The sequence below is a fragment of the Cynocephalus volans genome, chromosome 5 (genome assembly GCF_027409185.1).
Source record: "Cynocephalus volans isolate mCynVol1 chromosome 5, mCynVol1.pri, whole genome shotgun sequence".
NCBI lineage: Eukaryota > Metazoa > Chordata > Mammalia > Dermoptera > Cynocephalidae > Cynocephalus > Cynocephalus volans.
Window position 1 is genome coordinate 89202135 of NC_084464.1, and position 27666 is coordinate 89229800.

Sequence of the window (27666 nt, forward strand, 5' to 3'; positions counted from 1 at the left end):
CCAGTGAAGGCAGGTGGGGTGGGACTTCCAGTCCAGGCAAGTTTCTGCTGCCCAGAAGCAGCAGACCCTTCAGGATAAAAGCCATACATCAGGGTGAAATGAGTGAACTGTGATACCCCCAGCCACGATGACAAAACACCAAAGGAAAGAAACCAGAAATATGAAAAATCAAGAAAGTACATCACCACCAAAGGTAATAAATAACTTACAAGTACTAGATCCTATAGAACAGGAAGTCTTTGAAATGACAGACAAGGAATTTAGAGTAACTATTCTAAGGAAACTAAATGAGATACAAGAAAACTCAGTGAAACAACACAATGAAATGAGAAAAAACATACAGGAACTGAAAGAAGAAATGTACAAATAAATCAATTCCTTGAAAAAGAATGTGGCTGAGCTTGTGGAGCTGAAGGATTCATTCAACAACATAAAAAATACAACAGAGAGTTTAACCAGCAGACTTGAACAAGCAGAAGAGAGAATTTCTGATCTCAAAGACAGGCTGTTTGAATTATCACAGGCAGACCAGAAAAAAGAAAAAAGAATCAAAAAAATTGAAGAAAATTTAAGAGAGACAACTGACAACCTTAAGAACTCAAATATCCAAATCATGGGTATTCCAGAAGGGGAGGAAAAAGGAAATGGCATTGAAAACATACTCAATGACATAATAGCAGAAAACTTCCTAGGTGTAGGGAAAGTCACAGATCCCCAGATTCAAGAAGCCCAAAGATCACCAAACACATTCAACCCAAAAAGGTACTCTCCAAGACATGATAATTAAACTTACAAAAATCAAAGACAAAGAGAGAATCTTAAAAGCTACAAGAGAGAAGCTGCAAGTCACTTATAAGGGAGCCCCAATCAGAATAACATCAGACTTTTCATCAGAAACTCTAAAAGCCAGAAAAGAATAGTATGATATATTCAAAACACTAAAGGACAAAAATTGCCAGCCAAGAATACTTTATCCAGCAAGGCTATCCTTCTGAAATGAAGGACAAATAGTATATTTCTCAGACAAACAAATACTGTGGGAGTTCACTACCACACGACCAGCCCTACAAGAAATTCTCAAGGAAGTACTGGATTTGATACAACAAAAACAACCATCACTACCATGAATACACAAGAAAGAACAATATCTACCAGCAAAACAAAAATGCTAACAAAAGAGAGAAAAAATAGTTTATCTATCTCCCCAAGAAACCAACAAATACAGAAGAAAAACAGAAAATTTGAAAGAAAGGAACAAAAGATACTTAAGACATCTAAACAAATATCAGTATAAAGCTCAGAGTAAATCAACACCTTTCAATAATAACTCTAAATATAAAGGGACTAAATTCCCCATTCAAAAGACACAGAATGACTGACTGGATTAAAAGATGGACCCAACAATATGCTGTCTTCAAGAGACTCACTTGACTTGTAAAGACACACATAGACCAAGAGTGAAAGGATGGAAAAAGATATATCATGCAAGTAGAAATGAAAAACGAGCTGGAGTAGCTATTCTTATATCAGATAAAATAGACTTTAAAGCAAAAACTGTCAAAAGAGATAAAGATGGCCAATATATAATGATAAAAGGATCTATCCATCAAGAAGACATAACAATCATAAATATATATGCACCTAATGTCAGAGCAGCCAGATTTACAAAGCAACACTATTAGATCTAAAGAAAGAAATAGACACTAACACCATAATAGTGGGGGACCTGAACACCCCACTCTCATCATTGGACAGATCATCTACACAAAAAATCAACAGAGAAACACAAGATCTAAGTGATACTTTAGACCAATTGGATTTGGCAGATATCTACAGAACATTCCACCCAACAACCTCAGAATATTCATTCTTCTCATCAGCACATGGAACATTCTCCAGGATAGACCACATGTTAGGTCACAAAGCAAGTCTTAACAAATTCAAAAAAATTGGAATTATTCCATGTATTTTTTCTGATCACAATGGATTAAAATTAGAAATCAATAATAAACGACACACTGAAAACTATACAAACTCATGGAAATTAAACAACAGTCTATGTAATGACATGTGGGTCCATGAAGAAATTAAACAGAAAATCAAAAAATTTCTTGAAACTAATGAAAATAATGACACATCATACCAAAACCTGTGGGATACTGCAAAAGCATTTTAAGGAGGAAATTTATTGCATTAAATGCTTACTTCAGAAGAATGGAAAGATGACAAATAAATAACCTAACATTCCACCTTAAAGATCTAGAAAAACAAGAACAATCCAAACCTAAAGTTAGTAGATGGAAAGAAATAATTAAGATCAGAGCAGAACTGAATGAAATAAAAACATGAAGAACAATACAAAAGATCAATGAAACAAAAAGTTGGTTCTTTGAAAAGATTAATAAAATTGACAAACCTTTAGCAAGACTAACTAAGAATAGAAGAGAGAAGATCCAAATAGCAAAAATTAGAAATAAAAAAGGTGAAATTACAACTGACACCTCAGAAATACAAGAAATCATTAGAGACTACTATATACAACTCTATGCCAAAAAATTTGAAAATCTGGAAGAAATGGATAAATTTCTGGATGCATACAAGCTACCAAAACTAAGGCAAAAAGATATAGAAAATCTGAACAGAACAGTAACAATAAAAGAGATTGAAGATGTTATCAGAAGACTCCCAATAAAGAAAAGCCCAGGACCAGACAAATTCATTGCAGAGTTCCATCAAATCTTCAAAGAGGAATTGATACCAATTCTCTACAAACTGTTCCAAAAGATTGAAACAGAGGCCATTCTCCCAAACTCACTCTATGAGGCAAGTATCACCCTGATTTCAAAACCAGACAAAGATATATCAAAAATAGAAAACTACAGGTCAATATCCCTGATGAATATAGATGCAAAAATCCTCAATAAAATACTAGCTAACAGAATACAGCAACACATACAGAAAATTATACACCATGATCAAGTGGGATTCATCCCAGGGATGCAAGGTTGGTTCAACATATGCAAATCAATAAATGTGATACACCACATTAATAAAAGCAAAGACAAAAACCACATGACCATCTCTATTGATGCTGAAAAAGCATTTGACAAAATTCAACATCCTTTCATGATAAAGACTCTCTACAAGTTAGGCATAGACGGAAAGTATCTCAACATAATTAAAGCCATATACAATAAGCCCACTGCCAATATCATCCTGAATGGGGAAAAGCTGAAAGCTTTTCCCTTAAAAACAGGAACTAGACAAGGATGCCCACTCTCACCACTCCTATTCCACATAATGTTGGAAGTACTAGCTAGAGCAATCAGAGAAGAGAAGGAAATAAAGGGCATTCAGATTGGAAAGGACGACTTCAAGCTGTCCCTTTCTGCAGATGATATGATCCTATATATTGAACAGCCTAAAGCTTCTATAAAAAAAACTCCTAGAGTTGATAAATGATTTCAGCAAAGTTGCAGGGTCCAAAATCAATGCACAAAAATCAGAAGCTAGCCCATTTACAACAGCCACCAAAAATATAAAATATTTTGGAATAAAGCTGACCAATGATGTGAAAAATCTCTACAAAGAGAACTACAAACCACTGTTGAGAGACATTAAAGAGGACAGAAGAAGATGGAAAGATATCCCATGCTCTTGGATTGGAAGAATTAACATTGTGAAAATGTCCATACTACCCAAAGTGATTTACAAATTCAATGCAATCCCCATCAAAATTCCAATGACATTTTTCTCTGAGATGGAAAAAGCTATCCAGACATTTATATGGAACAACAAAAGACCACAAATAACCAAAGCAATCCTGGCCAAAAAATAAAAATAAAAATAAAGCTGGTGGCATAACACTACCTGATGTTAAACTATATTACAAAGCTACAATAACTAAAACAGCATGGTACTGGCATAAAAACAGACACATGGATCAATGGAACAGAATAGAGAAATAGAAATTAACCCATATGCCTACAGGCATCTGATCTTTGACAAAAGCAGCAAGTCTACATACTGGGGAAGAGACTTCCTTTTCAACAAATGGGGCAGGGAAAACTGGATAATCATATGGAGGAGAATGAAACTAGACCTGTATCTTTCACCATATACCCAAATCAACTCAAAATGATTAAAGAATTAAATGTACATCCTGAAACAATAAAACTCCTTAAAGGAAACAGAGGAAAAACTCCATGAAGTAGGAGTGGGTACAGAATTCACAAATAGGACAGGCAAAAAGCACAGGTAACTAAAGGTAAAATAAACAAATTGGATTATATCAAACTAAAAAGCTTCTGCACAGCAAAAGAAACAATCAACAAAGTAAAAAAATGACCAACAGAGTGGGAGAAAATATTTGCAAAATATACATCTGACAAAGGATTAATATCCAGAACATACAAGGAACTCAAACAACTTTACAACAAAAAAACAAATAACCCAATTAAAAAATGGGCAAAGGAGCTGAACAGACATTTCTCAAAGGAAGATATACGAATGGTCAACAGACACATGAAAAAGTGCTCAATATCACTCAACATCTGGGAAATGCAAATCAAAACCACACTGAGATACCATCTCACTCCAGTTAGGATGGCTAATATCCAAAAGACTGAGAATGATAAGTGCTGGAGAGGTTGTGGAGTAAAAAGAACTCTCATTCACTGTTGGTGGGGCTGCAAAATGGTGCAGCTTTTATGGAAAATGATATGGAGGTTCCTCAAACAATTACAGATAGATCTGCCATATGACCCAGTGATCCCACTGCTGGGAATATACCCAGAGGAATGGAAATCATCATGCTAAGGGATACCTGTTCTCCAATGTTTACTGCAGCACTATTTACAATAGCTAAGAGTTGGAACCAGCCCAAATGTCCATCATCTGATGAGTGGATAAGGAAACTGTGGCACATCTACAAAATGGAATACTACTCTGCTATAAAAAGAATGAAATACTATCATTCGCAACAATGTGGATGGACTTGGAGAAAATTATATTATGTAAAACAAGTCAGGCACAGAAAGAGAAATACATGTTCTCACTCATTTTGGGGAGCTAAAAATTAATAAATAAATAAACACACAAAGAAACAAAGCGTGGGGGGAAGAAGACAGAATAACCACAAAAATTCCTTGAACTATTTAAGCCAAGTGCATAGATACGATGTGGGGGGGAGGGGCAGGGGAGGGGATGGAGAAGAACAGGTAAAGGGGCATGAAAATCAAGTACAATGTATTTTGAGAAGTAAAATAAAATTAAATTAAATTAAAAAAAAGAATGAGGAAGAGAGGAAGAGAAACTGGAGCACTCTCGCTCTCTCTCTGTGTGTCTCTCAGCCATGTGAGGATGCAGCTAGAAGACGGCTGTCTGCAAGCCAGGAAGAAGCCAAATCAGTTGGCACCTTGATCTTAGTATTCCCAGTGTCCAGAACTATGAGAAATAAATTCCTGTTGTTTAAGCCACCCCGTCTATGGTATTTTATTATTGAAGCCTGACCTGACTATAAGACACCTCTAGACCCTTTGGAGGTTTCCAGAGAGACTGTCAAAAAGAGACTCCCAGTCAAGGTGCTTTGGATTTGGCTTCTGAATGAAGAGCCAAAGAACAGTGTTGGTTTACCTTGTTTCCCTCCCCTCACCAAGTGACGTAAATAATCTCATCCCAGCATGACTACTGTCACTCTTCGTCTTCTCTGGGCTATTTCCTCCCGCATAATAACTAGGCCCTCACACATGGTCATCACATTTAACAACAGGAACACAGACTTGCTTCTCTTTTGAAAAAATGCTGAAATATATGCTGGTGAGAAGGGTGTTACTTTGTGAAAATTCCCAGATAAGACATGCTTTCTCCTAAAAATAGATTATGGTATAGGATTTAAAACAAAATGGTATTTGCTGATGGTCGTAGATAAAAAAATATTATGTCCTAATGCTTCATGTTGATATGCTGTGACCTTTCAGTACTTGGCTTCTATGCTTTCTTCTTGCAAAGTATTTATTAACAGAGGAGTATTTGGGCATAGAAGGATAAATCAGGAGATAGAACTCTGCGATGGGAATTTATGGGAGATCAGATCTTGCAGCTTGTTTTTCCACCAAGTTTAGAGACTTGTTAACTGCTTTGGGTGTCTCCGGGGTGTCATCAATTAATTGAACTCTGGCCTTGCAGAAGTTGATTGATATGTAGGTGATTGAAGCAGTGGCTGTGACTCAATATTAATTACCCTTACTGAAAACACCAGCTTTTTCTCAGCTCCTCCAGAGAAATGTAGTGGTGAGAGAAATGGAGGGTCTGCTCTTTCACAGATCATGTGTTACCTACACATCACCTGGGAGATGGCACTTGTCAAGAACAAAATGGAAAAAGATGTAGAAAGAAATTTTAATGCTAAAGCACCATTAGAAGACTTGTCATTAACCCATTTCCCCCAAGACTTTGCTTTATTTAGGAAAGCAAACCTCTCAGCGTTCAGCAGGGCCTCCACATGTGTAGGTGTTGAGGTTTAAATGCAATTTGGCCCTTAATTTCTTTATAATAACAGGCCATCATTCATTAAGCACCTTCTATGTACAGGGTACACACGTGCCGGCTTTCCGTACATTTTCTTGAATATTCTTCCCAACAGTCCCATTTAGCAGATATGCAAACTAATATTCAGAAAGTTTCCTGTGGTCTCAGAACTAGGAAGGGCAGAGCTAAGATTCACATTTACATCTGCCTCAGTTCAAAGCCTGGGAAATTCCTGGAAGTTTATTTTATTGCTCCAATCCCTTACCCTTAAAATACATATGGAAAAGAGTGAGAGGAAGAGGTAGGAGATGAGATGGTGGCCTTCATATGTTAATTTTCTTGACAAAATTGTCTCAAATGAGAATTTTATAAAATATAGAGAAAGAAGCTCAAATATGGCTCTGTGAGTGTATGCATACAGTTCCCACACTTACACATGCAAAAACCTCTAAGGATGAGAAAAAAATGAAATCTAGGAAATATAGGGAAAAAAAGGAAATATAGTCTTTTATAGTTTTTGACCTACTCTGTGGGATATATACAGCTATAATATAATACAAACAAGGAGAGAGGGAGGTGCTGCGAAGAAGGAAGAGGAGACTGGGCCGAGCCTGTGGCGCACTCGGGAGAGTGCAGCACTGGGAGCGCAGCGACGCTCCCACCGCAGGTTCGGATCCTATATGGGAATGGCCAGTGCACTCACTGGCTGAGTGCCGGTCACGAAAAAGACGAAAAAAAAAAATTATTTATATGATTGCAAGTTTGCTAAAGTAGTATTTTTAATTTAAAAAAAATTTGCAACATGTGAGATCTTACCTCACTTTTTTTCCTTGCGCCAAGTGGCCTCTAACCTTTGGAAGTGACACACACTTCTTTTGAGAGCTCTGGAGATTGCAGGCAACAACCCGCACACCCCTATTAGCCGCCACTTTCAGAAGCAGAGAGACGGGCTGTCTATGCAGAAGCCCTTTTTTGTCTGCCCTGACCTGACACATTAGGTCCAGCCCCACATGAAGAATGTTTGGATTTAGGCTGGCAGCCCATGTGTGGGGTGAATGATCCTACTCGAGCAGTTTGGGACAATAGTAGAGCACTTCCTCTAAGGAAGCTGACTTTCCTCTAGGGAGCATTAAGAAGGTGGAGTGTATGGTGAGGGTGGAGCTGCCAGCACTCAACCTAGTGGGCTTCTCCCCCAACTCTGCTGCTTCCTGACTGCGGGGGTCGAGAAAAGTCATTCAGTCTCCCTATGCCGGGCTCTTCTTATGTATAAAAGAGAGGTAATAATTAAAGAATTGTTGTGAAAATTAAATAAAATATTGCCTGAATAGCACTTAAGCCAGTTCCTGATACTCAATAAATGTTGGCTATCATTAATATTGATAAAGAATTCAAGGCATATCTATTTCTCCTTTCCAACATTTCCTCTTTATTTCCCCTAAAGTCTTTTTTTACCACTCCCCCCCCCTTTCTACTCTTTAATCATCATCTACCCAGTCCTCATTCACCCTCACATCCTGGATGGATGTATTTGACTGTTATGATATTCCTCTGTTTAGTCTTGGTCCCAAATTAAGAACAAATATTAATCCACACCAAAATAAATCATGTAGAGTATCACAATCTTTTTTTTTTTAAACCAAGTCAGAGCCAATATATTTTTTTAAACATTCTCATCACATTCCTCCTCTAAATTTGGATTATTTTACTTGTTTGGCATATTAAACCAGCATTGTTTAAGGTGTATTATCAACTGACACCTTATACAAAGCCTTTGCTATCTGTTCTTCCCTCAGTTCTGCACCGTATTCCAGTGTCTGGCAGTGTCCCAAAGGAGATGATACTGTGAGACACAACTGCCTTACCCCCATGATGGATGGGTAGGTGGTGGGTAACTCACAGCAGAGTTTACTTTTCCCAAGTTTGCTACATTCAGAGTAGACTTGTGTTAAGTCATCTGTCAGAAATGTGGAATGCAGTGACAGAAATAATCAGATGCCCTGTAACAAGATGCCATGGGGCAAACATAGAAAAAAATGAAATAACAACACCTTTCTCTCCTTGTGTAATAAAAAACTGCTTGTAACCTGAAGTTTTACTTCCATTTGTGTACAATGTATTACTTTCCAAAAGACACTTCAAGAATCCTAGAAAAAAAAATTCCATAACATCCTCAATGTTCACAAAAGATCTTAGCACTATTCTAGTTATCTTTTTAGGGCATTTATAAAAGGAAGGAAAAATGATTGGTTTGGTAAGCCCAAAAATATATATTTGAAAGAAGAATGGTTCCTAGTTGTTAAGGTAACAAATGCTGTTTCCTTGCTTATGGTACTGTCTGGCAGATTTTTGGTAACAAGCATTTTTTTTTTTTTTTTTTTGATACATAACTTTACATTGATACTGACTAGGGCAATGAGGAGAGTGATCCAAAGAATCCAGAATAATGAAGTTGTAACATACAAGGGGAAATATAAAGTCAAACAATAATCAAAATGAAAACACAAATTTTCTCTCAAAAATGACAAACTTGCTACTTTTTGAAACTTGACAGTCATTATCATTATCATTAATATTTGTTGTAGATGAGGCTCGTGAAAGTTGTCTGTAAAAGCGAGGTGGTGGTGGATGTCAGCATAAGGAGCTGTTGTACGACCTGCTGTCTCCACAACACTCTCCTAGGGTCCTTTTAGAACTTAGGAGACACTGCACTTCGGAATTTAACCATAGTGAAATGAACACCTAAAATCCCTGAAGCCGCCAGATCTGATTGTGCCTCAGGTAAAAGGAACGCTTGAGCATCCCTGGTGTTTGGGGTTGAGTAAGAATTCACATTTTGTTTCTTCCTGTGTTGGGATAAAGCTCCTTTTTCTAATCTTCCCATTGTAGACCTTCTACGACTTGAAAACCAGTCTTCTCATGGCCTAATCTTGTTTTTGACTGGAGAGCCCCCTGCCAACTTTGCCTTCCCATCAGCTATTATTTGGTTATGTACGTATTCGTTCAGCAAACCATTCCCGACCTCCTATTTATGAGCACTTACTGCTGAAAGCAACATGGAATAGTGGTTCAAATTCCATTCTACCCCAATGCTGGGCTAGTTAATGTCTCTAAGACTAAACCTTCTGTTTCATCCACACTTAAATGAGGATTAAAAATACTTACCATAGAAGAATATTATGAGAACTAAATAAAATCAGGCATTTAATACAATGCCTGGCACAAAATATGTTTTCAAAAAATGTTAGCTGCCAGTGTTATTACCATGTGCCACATTCTACCCTCCAAGGTCAAGTTCATGTCCAACTCCTCCATGAAGCCTTTCCCATCACTGCAGCGCTCATAGATCTTCTCCTCAAATCCCAGGCATAGGCATCACTACTCAGTTTGAGTCACACGACAGTAACAATGATGATGAAACAAAGATCTAATTATATACTCCCATGTATTTTAGAATTTTCTCCTCAACTAGAAGATAAGGTTTTTGAGGTCAAAGAGTAACTTTCTCTATTTATTTATCTTTCACTCTAAAACGTGTTCTCTGCACATTAAAATGTTTCTGGAATTTTGGAGGGTGAAACAGAAGACACAAAGATGACTGTGCCAAGGTGCCCACCTGGAGCACTACTAGGATAGAAGACAAGGACATTAAGATCAGCAGGATGAAGCAGTGTAGAGGAGCACAGAGCGGGTGAGGTGCACCAAAGGGAAAGAAGCCAATTCTGGGATGATTAAGGAAAGCTTGAAGGAGGAGGAGGCTTTTCCCTTTCTGTTTGAACTGAATGCAGGAAGATGGACAGGAAAGGTTGGAAGATCTGAAAAGAAGCATGGGGTAGGGAAGTCTCCAGATAGCAAGGGGACAACAGGAGAGTACAACGTGGGCTTGGTGAAAGGAGAACGTCTACTTTGCCTGGAGCCACATACCCAGAGGGAAGCAGTAAGAGAGGTGGATGTAAAGAAAGATTAGGATTTGAGCTCGCTAAAAATAAAACATACCTGTGGGCCTAATTTAAACCCTGGTCAAAAGAGACCTCTAGAAAAAGATCTGTAGAGGTCTTTCTATGTCTGACACTTTTATTCTGAGTAGTACAGAAAAACTACATTTGACAATGTTGAAAAGTATTATATTTGTCCCAGGGTTTCCATATCACTTCCCCGCATCATTCATTAGGATGTTGCAGTACAGCCCTAGCCCTTCCTATTAATAGCCACTTCCTCAAATCTGTCATTCACATTACAGTGTAAATTAACCCACAAAGTCTAAAAATTCTAAATCTGAACCTGGCCTTCCACTTCATCAAAGTCTACCTGTCAAGGTAGAAGGACAGAATACACTATGTATTGGTTTATTATCTTTATGTATTTAAAATATTTAGACATAATGGTACGTGAGCCTCCATTTCTAGTCTTGCCAGGACCTTGGAAACGTGAGGAGCGGGCTTAGGACTGCAGAAAGGTTTGTGAGGCCTGACCCTGGGATAAAGGCTGCCCTTCGCCTATTTGATGTCCTCTGCTTGCTTCCCATCAGGCTGGCTACTGTGTTTCAGCAGTCAAAAGAGAGCACAGATTCACAGTGGCTGGTCACTTTGGGTTGGAGCAGAAATTAATGTTTGTCCTTAGCTCTATTGGCACGATGTACACGGGGACCTCAATAACCCAAAAGTGAGTTGTAACTGCGACAGTCAAGCTGTGGTCCCAGTGAGCAGCACAGCCATGGTCGTGTTTTAGCCAGTGCTGGCATTGCTGATGCCTGTAATGAGGTGGGAAGGGAAGGAGAAGTTTCTGGGAGGCTTTTGTCTTCATATTTGCTATTAGTATATCTTGCCTTTCCACATACCTTTATTTTTTGTAGGAAAAGAATTATGTTGAAGCCATGAGTTTTATTGTGCCCAGTAAATGAAATTTCTGGGATATCTCCCAGACAGCTACAAGGTGAAGTATAAGAATGTTGGTTCTTGGAACATACTCAAATGAGTTTGGCAGCTTGCTGTCTGAAAGATGGCCTCAAAATAAAGAAATCACTGCCTCTCTGCCTCCTCACTACAAGACAGCCAGTTTCATGAGTAAAAAAAAAAAAAGAAAAAAAAGCAAGCATGGTTCCCCCACAGGGCAGGAAATGAAGAATGGCTTCATAACAGAAGTGATGTGGGAAATTCTTTATGCTGGTAGTTTGCAATTTCCCAAAATAGAAGCTGGCCAGAGCCAGTTTAACTATTTGGGAATAAATACGTGGCTTTTTTACTCACCCAGAGTGGTCAATGAAGACTTCCCAAGGCTATAGAAAACAAACGCCAAGGACGGCCTATCGAGGCTGTGGAGGTTACTGGTTTTGTGATGCTCTGGAGACAATGGAATTGACACAAAATTGCAAAGCAGTATTTGAAAAATTGCTTTCTTCAGACTATCGAAAAAATGAAAAGCATGTCTTCACAGGTGTTAAGTGTTTCACTTGAACAATCTGATTATGTCAAATATGTTGAATTCTCTGATTTAACATTCGAGGTATCTATAGGAAATTGATACACTTTATCTACTCCCTTTTCTTTCTTTAAAACAGTCCTTTTCTTGATATTTACACAACAACATTAACCCAAATGCTATAAATGAAACAGAGAGTGGCTGGGTTGTTGGGCAGTTAGTTCAGTTGGTTAGAGTGTGATAACACCAAGGTCAAGGGTTTGGATCCCCTGAATCGGCCAGCCACACACACACACACACAAAAAAGACATATATTGTATTAGTCTTTTTCTGTTGCTTATAACAAAATACCTGGAATTGGGTAATTTATAAGGAAAATGAAATTTATTGCTAACAATTTCAGAGGCTGGGAAGTCCACAGTTTATGGAACACTTACGGTGAAGGCCTTCTTTGTTGGTAGCTTTATAGCAATGCAGAGGTCTCACATGGTAGAAAATGGGAGAGCAGAGAGACCAACCTCTCATGTACTCTTATCTTAAATCTCTCAGATCCATGCCCCTGATCACCATTATTAACCCATTCACTAATGCACGTTTCTACAATCTAATCACCTCTTCTAGGTCCCACCTTTCAGTTACCATAATAGGATTTCCCACCCTTTTAACTCTGTCACAGTGTGCGTCAAGTTTCAGGGGAACAGTCAATCTAAGGCATTTATGAAACAGAAAAACTACAGTAGTGATCAATCTCTTCCTTTATATTTTCAATCTTTAAGTGAACTAAATTGATTAGAAACATAATATGCTGTCACTTTCTCTCAAACAAGACTTATATTGAGTAACACAAAAAATTCAGTAATTTAATTTGCAAAGTTTTATCCACACACACTTTTCTGGATTCTCTTGTGTCTACGAGAGTGCATTTGTGAGACGAGAAATCCTGTCCGGCAGTTTATGGACAAGCAAATTGCTGAGTGGGCATCTAATTTATGGCCTGATTTTGCAGACATCTTGCTAGAACCACAGACCTCACTTACTGTTTACTGTTGAAATCAAGATGTTTATTCATGTATTACAAAGTGAATGCTGGTGAAGTTTAGAATCATTAGACCCAATGAACATCGCTAAGGTAAATATCAAAGCTCCTTAACTTAGGAGAAAATGAGCTCAGTGATTTAAGGAACAAGAGAGCACTAAAAACTAAAGGTGAGAAGTGTGTTGAACATTCCCCTTGAAACTGGTTTTTTAAGAACAACTTTAAAATGCAAAATAATATGTAAAAATATACAAAGTCAAAAATGATAGTATAAATTGCCCACCATATGGCCTTTGCCAAAGAAATACCAATCGTGTTATTTTCAAGAGGCTTAAATTCAATTATCTTTCAGAATCTCTAAATAATATTACTAGCAAATGAAACCAATATGAGGTTTCCGTGTATATCCTCTTGATTGCAAGAAACAAAAAGTATTGACTCCAAAAAGTAGTGAGCTTGCCTTTTAAGGATAATCTCACTCTTGATATGCCAGTATTTACCAGCTAATTTGGAAGCCTGGGAACAAAATCACCCTTTGATTTTTGGTGAAATGTTCACTCCCCAGCCTGTCAACAAACTCCTCATGAGATAGTGCCCTTTTCACTCTCACATGCAATCCAGCTTTGTCTCAGCATGGAACATTTTGCATGGCCCAGGGGTTTTCGGGGAATCCTGGGAGCTGTGAGTGTCAGGCATGTTTAAAGATGATCCTGAACATAGGAGCTTTTGGTTTAGTCTTTTGTGCAGAGATAATGGTTTACATTAGATTGATTATATGCAGACTGAGAAGTATATCTTGTGCAACAACTCGGAGGCGTGCTGAAAGATAAAAATCCCATTTGCTGCATTTTATATTGGTGGTCTCTGACGTGGGCAACACAGGCCTGCATAGTCCTTGTAAATCACAGATGTAATGAGGGCCAGATAGCAGCTCACTTAACTGTTGAATGAAGTAAGTGTTTCTTTACTTTAGACTGAAGGATGGCATATTTGTTATCTAAAACCTTATGATATCAGGTTGAAAGAAGTCTTTCATTTATATCTCTGAATGAAGAATAGATAGCAGGATAGTTATGTGAACATTCCTGGTGCTACATAGCAAGGTTTTGAGGGAAGTATTATTTATTCGGTTTTATTTAATTTTTGTAATGATCTCCCTGGAGGCCTTTTAACACTAAAGATGAGCTGCTTTCCAACTTTTTCCTCTCTCCTTTTTGCCACCAGCCCTCTGGGCACAGAACAAAGGCATCCCCTTGGTAGCTAATCAACATAATTCTTTAACTGGAGACTGGGTTCTCAGATGGAAAAGCAATATAATTCCAGGAAGCAAGAACAATCCAGACCCAATAATCCTGCCTGCGTGGAACATAAGCCTCACGAGTGAAAATACCTTTGCTTCTAACATTTCATTAATCTTAGTTTTATAGGCAGCAGTTTATTTTATATCTAATAGAGCTATTTCCAAGTGTTTTATAATATATTGTATTCAATATCTACAAGATGAATGGTTATTTCAGTTTTATAAGTGGAGAAACAGGAGCATGGTGGGATTACAAGGACCTTGGTTTTAGAGTCACCAGCAGAGTTGTTCTCTGTGCCGTAATACACACGTGTGCACTCACATACATACGTACACATATACAGTACACACTCCCGTGCACACACACTCACATGCATTTATACTCGCACACACATGCACACACAAGACATACACATATACTCTTACATACACTCTCAAACATAAACACACATGCTCACACATACACTTACACACACACACACACACACACACACATTGCATACATACGCACATACTCATAAGCATGAAGACCTAAAAGAAAAAAAACTCTCTGCATTACACTAGTTGGAAGAAAAATAATCTGACTTGTGAAAATTTTATAATATAATGCTGTTTCAATATTTTTTCTTTTCAAACACATTCAGTAACTCTAACAGGCCAAAAGAACTCATTTATTTAATATATTTATTGCTTGGCAGAAATACTTAGGGGTTTGTTTCAATGAAGTGACATATTTTGAATAATCATTATAAGCACTAAAAATTCAAGAAGCAGTTCATCAGCCAGGAGCTTGGCATATAGTAGGCATCTCATAAATGTCCTGAATTTTTAAAAATGTCTATTAAAAAGTATTACAGACTTTAGGTTAAACATAATAGTCTAGACATATATATTTATCTCTATTTCCTCCTGAAAGCCCACTAAAATGAAAGTAAAGCAAATAATAATCATAATCATAACTAAGTATAACCCACAGGGACAAAGAAAACATTAGAGAAGATAAAAGCAGAGAAAGATATTAACAAAAATTGAAGAAGGAAATTAGAAAGAAGAGTAAAAATTGATTTAACAGAGTGAAGGACCCAGAAACCTATGTGCCTGTAGGGGGGGGAAGGTGACCAAGACAGGAGCAATTCATGCCACTGAACTTGGGAAAGGCCCAGGAACTGGAGGTTCAAGGTATTTATGAAACTAAATGTCAAGGGCAGTAGTGAAAACAGCGTGATTGGTTAAAAGTATGTATGGGGAGCTCTTAGACCTTCCAAATTCTCTCTCCGGTCCAGCAAGGTGGAAGTTTACTCTCTGGAGAAGCCTCTCACGTGGAAGACAGTCATCTAAACAAACAAAAGTGTACAGGCAGTTAGAGGTATCAGAGCAGAGAGCTGAGACAACTGTAAAACACTAATATTAGCAGATAAGATACTTGCAGTCATGACACAATAGAATGTTATTGAAAAATAATAGGAAGCATTCAGGGAAGAATAAACTCAACAAAATTAAAACATATTTAAAATAAAGCTTTCAACAGAAGAGTTGCAGAAATACTAAAGAAAAAGTGAAGTTGAGGAAATATCCCAAAATTAAAATAAAAAGGTAAAGAGATGAAAATCAGGGAGCAAAAGATGAAAAATATTAGAGATTTTCTTCAGGAGGGTCAATATGTAACTAATAGGAGTTCCAGAAAGAACACACAGAAAAACTAGAGGAAATCATCCAAAAAAAAAAAAAAAAAAAAAAAAAACCCACAAACATACTACTCCACACTAAAGGATGTGATCTCCAGATTTAAACAGGCCCAGCAAGTGCCCTGAACAATCAGTGAGAAAGATCCATATTTAGGTGTATCTTCCTGAAATATTGGAGCAATTAGCTATTGGAAGAAAATACAAAAAAATTCAGAGAGACAAAATAAAACTAAACTAAACAGAAAAACAGACAAATACAATTAAAAATAGGTTGCATACAATAAAAAGAGGACATGGAGCGGTATCAGACTTCATAAAAGAAACTCTATGTAACCAGAAGACAACAGAGAAATGCTTTTGAATTCTAAAGTGAAAAAAACAATTTTCAACTTAGATTTCTATTCACAGCCAAACTATTAATCAAGCAAGAGTATAGAATAAAGACACAAGGCTTGAAAAAAATTATCTCTTACACCCTTTCTTGGGAAACTATAATGATGAGAATAACAGACCCTTACATAAAATTCACAATTTGCCACCCACTTTCTAAGCGTCGTGTGTATAGTGACTCATTCGATCCTCAGAGAGTTCCTGCGAAGTAGGTACTAATATGAAGAAGCTGAGGCACAGAGAGGTTGCAGTTCTTGCCCACAGTCACCTGGTTAGTAACGGGGGAGACAGGATACAAACCCAGCAGCCTGGACCACAGTCAGTGTTCCTATTGTCCTGTTACACTGTCCCTCAGGAACTCTGGGGCAGAAAGCAGAGGCAATCCACATACACCACGTGGCTCAGCTGCGGCAACATTCACATGGGCATAATAAGGGGAAACTCGAAAACTGACGCAACCGAAGTTCTATAACTATTTTGGATGTGTGGAGAAGTGTGAAAGTGTGTGTGTGTGTGTGTGTGTGTGTGTGGTATGTTGGAAGAAACTAGAGTCAGATTCTCATCTTTCATAGCACAAAGTGAATAGATAATATTTCAAACGGAAAAATTAAGGTGATTCACCTCTGCCTCGCACATAGAAGGAGCTCAATAAATGTTTCTGAATGAATAAGTGGATGTTCCAGGTCTCTATCTCACATCTTTATTTGTACATTTACACGGCACAGTAACAGAAGGACTGGAAAAGTAGCTTTTATCTGTTTCTGATGTGCTATGTATGTCATGAAGAAATGTTTATGACAAATTTAAGTAAAAAAATAGCAAATTTGCAGAAAAGCATGAAACTACAATTCTATTTCTGAAAGAATAGAATATTCACAAGTGTATATATTTACAAATATATGGAATTATATCTGTAGAATAAAATGTCTGCAGGGATAAACTATTATGGGTAATTGTCAGTTGTCAGTGGGAAGTGGAATTGGGAGAAAGGGAATTTTTTACTTGAAATGCTGTTGTATTTTCTAAAATTTTGCAATAAGTAGTTTTATTTTCATAATTGAAAATTAAAGATTTTAAAAAAATTTAAATGTCACCAATAATTTTGATTTTTTTTAATTTTTAAAGGTCGAAATTTTTATGTTTTGTGTTCTTAATACCGTGAATTTATTTTAACATTGTTTCAGTCAGCTATAAAATTCTGTCCATTGTGGCTGGGAATAATGGAGTACGGGCAATCTGTTGCTGTCAGGGAACCACTCAGTTAGAGACCCTGAAAATTGTGGGTTGAGGTTGAGCTGCAGAGGTTCTGGGCACAAAAACTGGGAAACTGGGAAGCTGCTTTATTGGCAGCCACCAACCCAATAAAATCTTGACATGCCCACATTTCTCTGGCTTCTGAGCCAATAGCAGTCAGGTGGGAGTGTGCCAAACAAGAAGGGCAATAAAACCTGAATAGATCTCTTTGTATGTCATCCTGTGGTGCCAGTGTCCAACAGGTAAGGCAACTGAAAGGTAGCAAGCAGACTTTTTTGTTCCCATCCAGAACACTGCAAAGATTCCTAGACACACACTCCCACCGTATTGTCTAAAGTCCTGGGTGGGCTCCTTCAAGAAAGATGCATTTCATAGGGAGGGGAAGGACTTGCCAAGGCACTAAAACTTTCACTTCCTATATTTGTTTTTTAATGCATTTATTCCAATTTTGAGGTAGAGTTTTACTCAATCATTCCCTATCCCAAAAAAGTTAATGAAAGAGGAAAGGTAAAGCCAAGGAGACTTGCCCCTCATATGCACTTCATGTTGGGGTAGGGTTTGTTTGGGGGTTTTGTCTTAGACTAGGCATATGGTTGGTCATGTACACACAGAGCTGGGAAGTGAAAGCATCACTAATTCTTTAATGGGAAAAGCTTCAAGTAAACAGAGTTTTTTATCCTCGTTATGCCAAGAGCTGGAATAATAAATACAGATAGGAGGTAGACTCGTACTTCAAATAGTTCGTTGAAACTACGTTCACAAACTCAGCCTGTGTCTGTTTGTGCAGTTGTTAACCATAAGGACAATCGTAACCCTTGCTGGGCCTTGGACAAGTGTCTTGCCAATCACTCCTCACATCATTCCGGTCTTGGTGACTAAAATTAGTTGACTCTGCCCAAGAGTACAAACGACGACCGATTGTTTTAACTTTCAGGGCAGAACCTTGAGTTTGACTGGCAGATTAAAATGGCAACGATCTGGTTGGAAGGGCAAAGGGTGCAATGTGTCTGTATCTTATGATGTAAATAATGCTTCAAAGAAAAGAATAGAGGATCTAGAATAAAAATAAACTGGAAAAATATCACAAAAACCAAGAAGGTCGTTGCTTAAGTTTGAGCATGTAAGATATTTAATAAACTTTCTTTCTAAAGTTTATGTATAATAATTCTTCATGTGTTGTTCTGAGCAAAATAATTAAAAATGCATCAAAATTACATTTGTGGTCTTAAGCTTTTGGTCAGTTCTTTTGGAAAAAACCCAGGTGTGTGATCTAGAAAGCTGGGTCTACTAACATCCAAGTTTCATAGAAGAAGTGAAATATTGAGTAAATCATGTTTGGAATAAATCATGACAAACTCCTCCATACAGTTTTGTGTTAATAGCCAGATGTTTTGAAATTAGGTGGGACAGAGTTTATGAATGTATTCTATACTTAAATATTTTTCAACAAATCATAATTTTTTGTCAGTACTCCATTGGGGCTTTTATTCCTAGCTTATCTCTGAGATTGCTTTTATCAAGGTCACAAATGAACTATATCTTGCCAAAGCCAACAACATTCTGTCTTCCTCAGGTTCTAGACAGTATCAGATGTAGTTCATCACTCCGTCCTACTCAAAACATTTTGTACTGTAGCCTTCCATCATGCTGCAATTGCTGGCTTTTCCTCCTACCTCAGTAACCCTCCTTTTCAGTCATTTTGCTGGCTTTTTCACCTTTCTTGCAATTCTTAATTTGGAAATGCCCCAGGGATCTGTTCTCCACTTTCTCTCTAATTCTTTCCCTGGGTGTTCTCACCCAGTCCACACCTTTCAATAGCATGTCTAAACTGGTGACTCTCAGAATCATATGTTCAGGTTAAACAATCTCTTTAGCTTTAGATTCATACATCCAACAGCTACTTGACAACTCTAGTTTTCTAATTTTCATTATAAACGTAACACAGACCAAACAGAACTACCAATTCTCGTTCTTCTCCTTAATTCACTCTTGAGTCTTCTCCATATTGATAGTGGCACCACGTCCATCTAGCTGCTCAGGCCAAAAACCCAGGAGTAGTCCTTGATGCTCCTTTTCCTCTTACTCCCACCTCCAATCATCAACCCGTCCTGTTAGCTGTACCTTTAACATACAGCCCAGATCTGACCACTTCTAACTCTCTTCACTGCTACCACCTTTGGCCAAAGTATTCCCGTCTCTCACCACAGCATCCCTGTACCCAGTCTTGCTGTCTCCACTCCTGCCTCCTATTGTCCATCTTCTCACAGAGGCTGAGTGAACTCTTGGAGCATAAACCAGACCTTGTTATTCCCTTGCTTAAGGTCTTCCAAAGCCTTCTGTCTGCAACCAGACAAAAATTCAAATTCCTTGGGAGGGCTTAATTCCACGATCTAGCCCCTACCTACCTCTCTAACCTCATCCCAGCCACACTGGTCTCCTTTCTGCCCCTCAGACACACCAGACTCGTTCTCAGCTCAGAGGCTTGCACTAGTCATTCCTTCTGGTCAAGACACTCTTCTTGCAGATCTGGGCCACCACAGACCCCACGGATATTAAATGAGTTAATGTATGAAAAGCAGTCAGAACAGTACCTGGTATGTATGTGCTAGCTATTGTGTTAATCTCTTCTTTCAAGTCTTGAGTCAATTATCTTCAAGGACCGCTCAGTGAAAGCAGCCCTAACCCGCTTGCAGATCCCCTCTGCTGTACTATTCTGTTTTATTTTTTCACACCTAAATTTGACTATAAGAATTTCTTATGCATATGACCTGTATCCTCCTACCAGAAGATGGGCTTCACAAAGGCAGGACACTGCCTGCCTCATTCCTTGCCACGTTACCACTGCCCAACGCAGTGCCTGACGTGTAGGATCTCAATAAGTGATTGCTGAGAAAAAAATACCTTGGAATCGATAGAACCAATCCACCTTGCATTATGAATTAAAAGGTGAGATTTTGCTGCCATTAAACCCATTTTCAAAATGTATGATTTAAAATTGGGAGATTTCATCTCTCTGCCCACATTCCTGAACAGCTGCTCCACATGAACATTTTTCCAGTATAATAAGATTTGCCTTGGGATCACCTCCCTCTTCCATGGCACACCACCAACACTGCCTTTTGTATTTTCTAACCGAGAAACATTTCAAGAAACAAACACATATCATTCAATAATGAACTGCGCCAGGGTTGGGACAATGTTGCAGTTTCCATATTGTGGTTTTACTTGCCCACAAAAGATTATGCATTTTATAGGAAAAAAAGATGGAGGAATGCAGGTCTTAGGTCTTAGGGCAGCGTCTTGCTTCACAGCCAGCAAGCTTCCTAAGTTGAGTTTCATCCAATTTTGTGGCTCACACCAGGATGAAATCTTATACTCACATGCAGCATCTCCTAAGGTAATAATAAAAAACGTTACAGAGGCCCCAAGATAGTGACAGGTGACAGAACTCTCAGATGAGCACATGGTCTTAGAATCTGCTAGGCAGAATGAGTGTCCGTGCAGCTGTGTTGTCTATGAAAAAGAAACTCTGTTTAACATCTCATAGAGTTTTAAAGAGTCATGTTCTTTGGGTAATTTTCTATACAGCCTTTATTGGGCATATCAACTTTAAAGATACTTTTTTCTCCAATGCTATCATTGGGGGAAATCTTATCAGTAAAATTTTTAGGAAAATGATTTTTACCTACTCACCAGATACACTGAGGAATGAGTATGTGTGGTACCATTTGTGACCTTTATTTTTCAGTCTGGTTTATAACAGAGAGGAGAGGCCATGCCTTCTCCCCCTTGTTAGTTATGTCTCATTTGACCTGCAGTCTTCCAGATGGGTCCCACACTACTCAGTAGTTCCATTGTTTCTCCCTTATGCACTCTACTCTTTTGAACTGATTCAGAAATGGTCCCTGCCAGGGGGATTACACAGCCTCTTCCTAGATTTCAGTACTCTTATTTCAAATCTGACTCACCTCAGAGGGCTGTTGTCTGGGTTACCTAGGACAAGCCCACAAAGGACCCTGAAGTCCTTAGATAAACATGCTACATAATTTGGGCTATTACTATTAAAAGTCCTGGAGCTTGGCATATAATTATTTCATAGGCAGCCACAGACATGCCCTTCCTTGAATAAAAGTTTTAATTTCTAGAAAAAGAATTCTACATTTGTCTCTCCTCATTAAATGCTTAGAGCACAAGAAATTCTAAAGCAGAAAAATCTCAATAGTGCTTTTTTAGCTAGAGAATATTATCAAATAACTTTAGTTAAAGAGCCTTTGTTTGCTGATTACCATATATCAATATTGTGCTAGGATCTGTGACTCGAGAGAGGTCACCATTCAACTGAGGAAATAAACATGCACACTGTACCTGTAACCATAATCAGAGTGATGAATGTTAAACCAACAGTATGAATAAACATGAAGAGACTAATTCTGATTAGAGTGGTGATAATTGGCACGGGGCAGTATTGGAGAAAGCTATAGGCTGGTCATTCTTTCAGTTGGGATTTACTGAACACACAATATACCATGAACTGAGCTTCACAGAGAAAATGATATTTGAGTTGAGCTGGATGAGCAGGACTTGAGAAGGATGTTCCCAGCAGCAGGACCAGCATGTGTGGTGCACAAATGCAACTGACATGTTCTTCTGAGTATCTTGAGTGGTCTGGTGTGCTAGAACCAAGGCTGTCACTGACGAAACTACAGGGACAGAGCACAGAAATGTTGAGAGGCTCTACATCACTCTGGGCCTGGAAAGCCCAGCCAGAGAGTCTGGAAGTAACCTAAATACAAGAGTCATCCAAGTTGATTTGTTTTGTCTTGTTTTTTAATGGTGGAGTAATATGATCAACTGTGTTTTAAAATTATTATTGTGAATATTCATGAGATACAAAGCTGATTGTCACTCCTTGTAAACTCTGTGTTTTTAAAATCCCATTCAGGGGCCTGGACGAAAGACAGTTTAGCAGAAATAAGATTAGAGAACAGTTAGGAAGCTGCTGTAGTATTTTAGATAAAAGATAGTGCAGACCTAAATTGGAGCAAGAGCAGTAAGAATGGAAAACAAGAACAGTATTAAAAAGGATGTCACAAACTGACATCACTACAAACCCTACCTTGTCTTAAATGTTTTGTTTGAACCAGGCAATGTGGGTTTGTTTCTGCCTGAATTCATTGACAACATCATAAAATCCAGAGCCTTTACATAAAATCTAAATTTCCAGCTCCTCTTTAAAAATCCATAGATTTGTAGTACTGAGCCACATTCCCTCAAGACAACACTGCCCGGCAGTAAGAAGCACACACTGTTTAGATAACATGCCCTCTCCACCCGGACACATGCCACCTCCCAACGTCAGCTGTTGTATTTGACCTGCAGGCCCCCAGAGACATTTGAGAGATATTTCTGAGAAAATCAACATGTCTCAGTGGTTGGTGGGTATAGGAAATGAGCAGGGAGAGGCAGGTCATTTTGAGGAGGTGACGGAGGTGACCACTAGAGTTGCAACTACCCCAAATAGGGAGCATGGGAGAAGGAACAGGTTTGGGGAGTAAGATCATTAGTTCCGTTTTGGACATGCTGAGTTAGTCTATTATTAAATTAATCTATCTACTGGTGTTATTAAAGGAAAAGCCATCTTCTCTTATAAGCTTTTAAAAACAGATAGACTCTCCATTAAACCAACCTGCTAATTCTCTTTCATTCTGCCAAAAAAAAGTCTTTGATCCAAAACATATAAATGTTCTGTGTGCATAAAGAGATGTCATTTTTATTCAAATTTACATTTGAAGTGTCACAAGGAATTTTTATTCTTCCTGTCATTACCTATGTAAAGGAAATTATTGCCAAAATTAAAGGCAAAAGAAATTAGCTTTTCTAGTTAATGTCATAGGCCATGAAACATTTTTACTCTGAAGGAAGGAGGATTTGGAATATTTTTGAAAAACTCTAGAGTTAATTTAATCCTACTAGAAAGGACTACAGAACAAGATATTAAGAGGCTGATTTTTTCCTCTAATGAGGGAAAATGCCAAGATAAATGAGTTTTAACCCTGAAATTAGAAACAGATTGTTTATGAAGAGTTCATAGGTATTCCACATTCCAGAAAGTCCTCTCTCCACCTTCTACTCTTCACTCATAGTACTTAAAGTTCCAGCTCTACTCAGGCCTGGTTCATTGAGATTTCACAGAGTCATGCAGTACGTACACACCTCTCCCTTCTCTAAACCCTTTCTTCGCTTTTAGTTTCTGTAACTGAGTTCGGCACTCACCCTTCCCTAGTGGTTTTATTTGTTTTCCTTTTACTTCTCTTACAAGGCAGTTAGTTCACTGAATAAAGAAAACAAAACTATGTTTCTCGTATGGTTCCCAGAATACTGTGCACACATTAAGTGCCTGATAAATACTTTCATCTGGTTGAGAAATAAGACTAAGGAATGATATGGCACAGGTTCTGGATCCAGCTTCATCCCATTTCCTTCACTTACAACTGTGTAATATGCGCAAGTTATTTAACCCTGCTCTGCTTTAATCACATCATTTGTAAAATGATGGTACCTGTGTGATAGGGTCATTGTGATGATAAAAATAAGTTAACAAAAGGAATTACTTAGGGCCGGGCATGTAATAAGTTCTTAACAAATATTAGCTCTTGGTATTATAAATCTAGGCTCTCATACAAGTTGTCTGACTTTGGAATAAATTATTCTATCTTCCTATGTCTCAGTTGTTTCTTCCAGAAAATAAGGATACCAGTTGTACCTACCACATAAGGCTTTTCAGTAATTAAATGAAATGCAGTATGTTAAGTGCTCTTTGAATAATACCCAACACATAGTAGGTTCTCAAAAATGTTAGCTATTATTATTTTTGCTATCATTATTTATTAATACCAAAGCAACCAGTCAATTGGCTGGTTGAGGGTAGGGTAATAGGCATGTCGAGATAGAGAAAAACCAACCAAGATTTCTGGTATCATGAAGAAATGATCTCCAACAATGTTATCATATATTTCTTAATGATTACTTTGCCAAAGAAGACCCGTTACTTTCTACAATAAATGAAAAACTGGTCCCATGTGGACAGTTCAATTCAGCAAGACGGTAAAAACTCAATGATTTATTACACCCTCATTGGTAATCAGTTGGACAAAGTCAAGGCTGAGAATTATTACTGCAAATATATGGGGAGAAAGTTTGCTAAGAAAATTAATAGTACAGACAACAGTTTTAGAATATATAATTACTTTTTAAAACAAATTGGTTTTAATACTTTAGAAATGCCCAATTTATGCATAGGAAAGTAATATGCTAATTCCAGACTACTAATTTTTCAAGGTCTATCATTTAGAAATACGTTCACAACCTAGTTTTAATGACCATGCATCTTGAAAGTAATAAAATGTAATTTCTTTTAATTTAACAAACATATAAGCAGTAGAGACAATTTTAAAGTAATTATGCTAATTTTAACTCAACATAATACCATTTTAACACCAACTACGTGTCAAGTTCTTTCCAAACATTATTTCATTTAACCTAACAATATACTTGACAGTATGTAATATTATCCCAAGGTTAATAAAGGTTAATAGAGGCTAAGAGACTTTCTTTGGTCACCCAGCTCATGCAGTTGACCCAGGATCTGAACCCAGGTTTGTCTGTTCTAAAATCTATGCCCTCTTTCTACATCATGTTTCGTTTAGAAAATATTTGATCCAAAACTGTGCCAAACTCTAAATATGTATAGGAGTCAAATATACTAAATAAGCCGGTCACCCACTTCATTTAGTGTGTTTGGTGTATTTTAACTCTCATTCCTGGCTGTTTTAAAAATTTAAATGTATACTCATAAGGCAACAATTTTCCTCTGTAGAATATACTCAAGAAATGAACTATACATACTCGTAGGATATATCTCAAAACTGTTATGCTGAGCAGAGAGAAGCCAGGCACAGGAGAGTGGAATAGATGAGTCTATTTGTATGAAGTTCTAGAACAGGCAAAACCAATATATAATGGTATAAATCAGATCGAAGTTTGCTGGGGGTAGAATGGAGTAGGGTCGGAGATGGATTGATTACAGGATATGAGAGAATGTCCTAGGGTGAAGGAAATGTTTTATATCTTAATTGGAATTGTAGTTACACAGGTCTATACAACGTACATTTGTCAAAACTCATCAAACAATACATTAGGATGTAGAAAATTTTTAAATGAAAAAAAAAATGAGCCATATATACACACACACATTTACACATGTGTACACACACAAAATAACAAAGATATTCCTAATATCATAGCAATATAATAAATGTTAACAGTCAATATTGGCCAAAAGAAAAAAAAAACGGGTTAGTTATTTTAATATCAAAACATAGACTATAAGACAATAGACATCATAAGGCATAAAGTAAGATATTATATACTAAAGAAAAATAAATCAATAACATAAAATATATTTATATAAAAGATAGCATGCATGTATGTGTATTTAAGAGACAGAACTATGGAAATTGATTAGTTGATTTTAGTCTAGAGATTTGGAAATTTAACGTACCCTATTCAGTATCTAAGATCAAGCAAATAAAGAAAATATAAGATCTGAGGGGCATTATTAATAAGTTAAACTTATAAACAGAGAAACATTCTTTTTGAGAATAAAACGTTCACAAAATTATACTGGGAAACATGTGAAGACTGAATAAATTATACAGAGCTAAGTTCATACTTGGAGACTATATTCTTCGACACTAATGCAACAAAATTAGAAATCAATAACAAAAGGATCACTAAAATAATCTCATATATCCAGATACTTAGAGAAATACTACAGTATAAATCTTAGCTTAACAAAGACATTCCTGAGTCAAGGCCCAGAATAAAATAAAATAAAATAAAAAGAACATTGCAAGGAAAAGTATGAAATATGGAGAACTAAATGACAAGAAAGCGCTATATGTCAACACTTATGAGAAACAGACGGAAGGAAATTTAAACATTCAGGTGCTTTTATCATTAAATGAGAAAGAATAAAACAACAAGCTCAATCTTCAACACAGAAGCCAGGGAAAGGCCAAGAGAATAGAGCATCCCTCCCAAAAAGCCACCCCCACCCCAAAAAGAAATAAACAAGAAGATAGAACATGAAAAAGAAAGAACAGTAATCAATGAAATAAGCAACGACAATGAAAGATTTAAAAAACTAAAACTGGTCCTTAAAAAGAGTAATGCAATAAACAAACTTCTGATAAGACTGACCAATATCTTAATTTTAAAAAGGTGTAAATAAACAAATGCATAATAAAAAAGGAAAATAAAATATAGACATTTTAAAATTATAAAACGTTATAAAAAACTACATGTCAATACATATGAAAGCCCAGATAAAATAAGATACATTTTCAAAAAACATATAAAATGCCATAATTAGAAATAAGAAGAAATTTAAAAATTGAATAGTCCAATATTTTCTACAGAAATTAAAATGATAATAAAATTTTCTCTCCCCACCTCCCATAGAGTCCGGGGCCCAGTTAGTTTAAAAGATGAGATCTCTCAAACTGTTAAGAAACAAAAAAATCCCTTTTTTATAGAAATTATTTTGAAAAATAGAAAAAATGAAAATTTGCCTGATTTATCTTATGATACTAGTATGAAATTTATTCCAAAACGAAATCTTTATTTCAAAACAAGATAAGGGCAAATCAAGATGAGAAAATAAGGACCATCTTACTTTTGAACTTAAGTGTAAGAATTCTAAATAAAATGTTAGGTAACTAAATCCACCAGGATATTAAAAAGAATTCCAAGAACTCAAGGTTTAACATGAGAAAAATCTCTCAAGGTAGTTGGTACTTTACTAGAAAAAACGGAAATCATACAATTATTTTAATAGATACAGAAAAATATTCAATAAAGTTTAGCTTATAGTTACAGATTTTTAAAAAACTTTAAAAATAGGAATAGAAGGAAATATTTTTAATCTGAGAAAGGCAATCTACCCAAAGCAGTAGATCAAATAACATAAGCAATAGGAATATTTCGGAAATATTGTC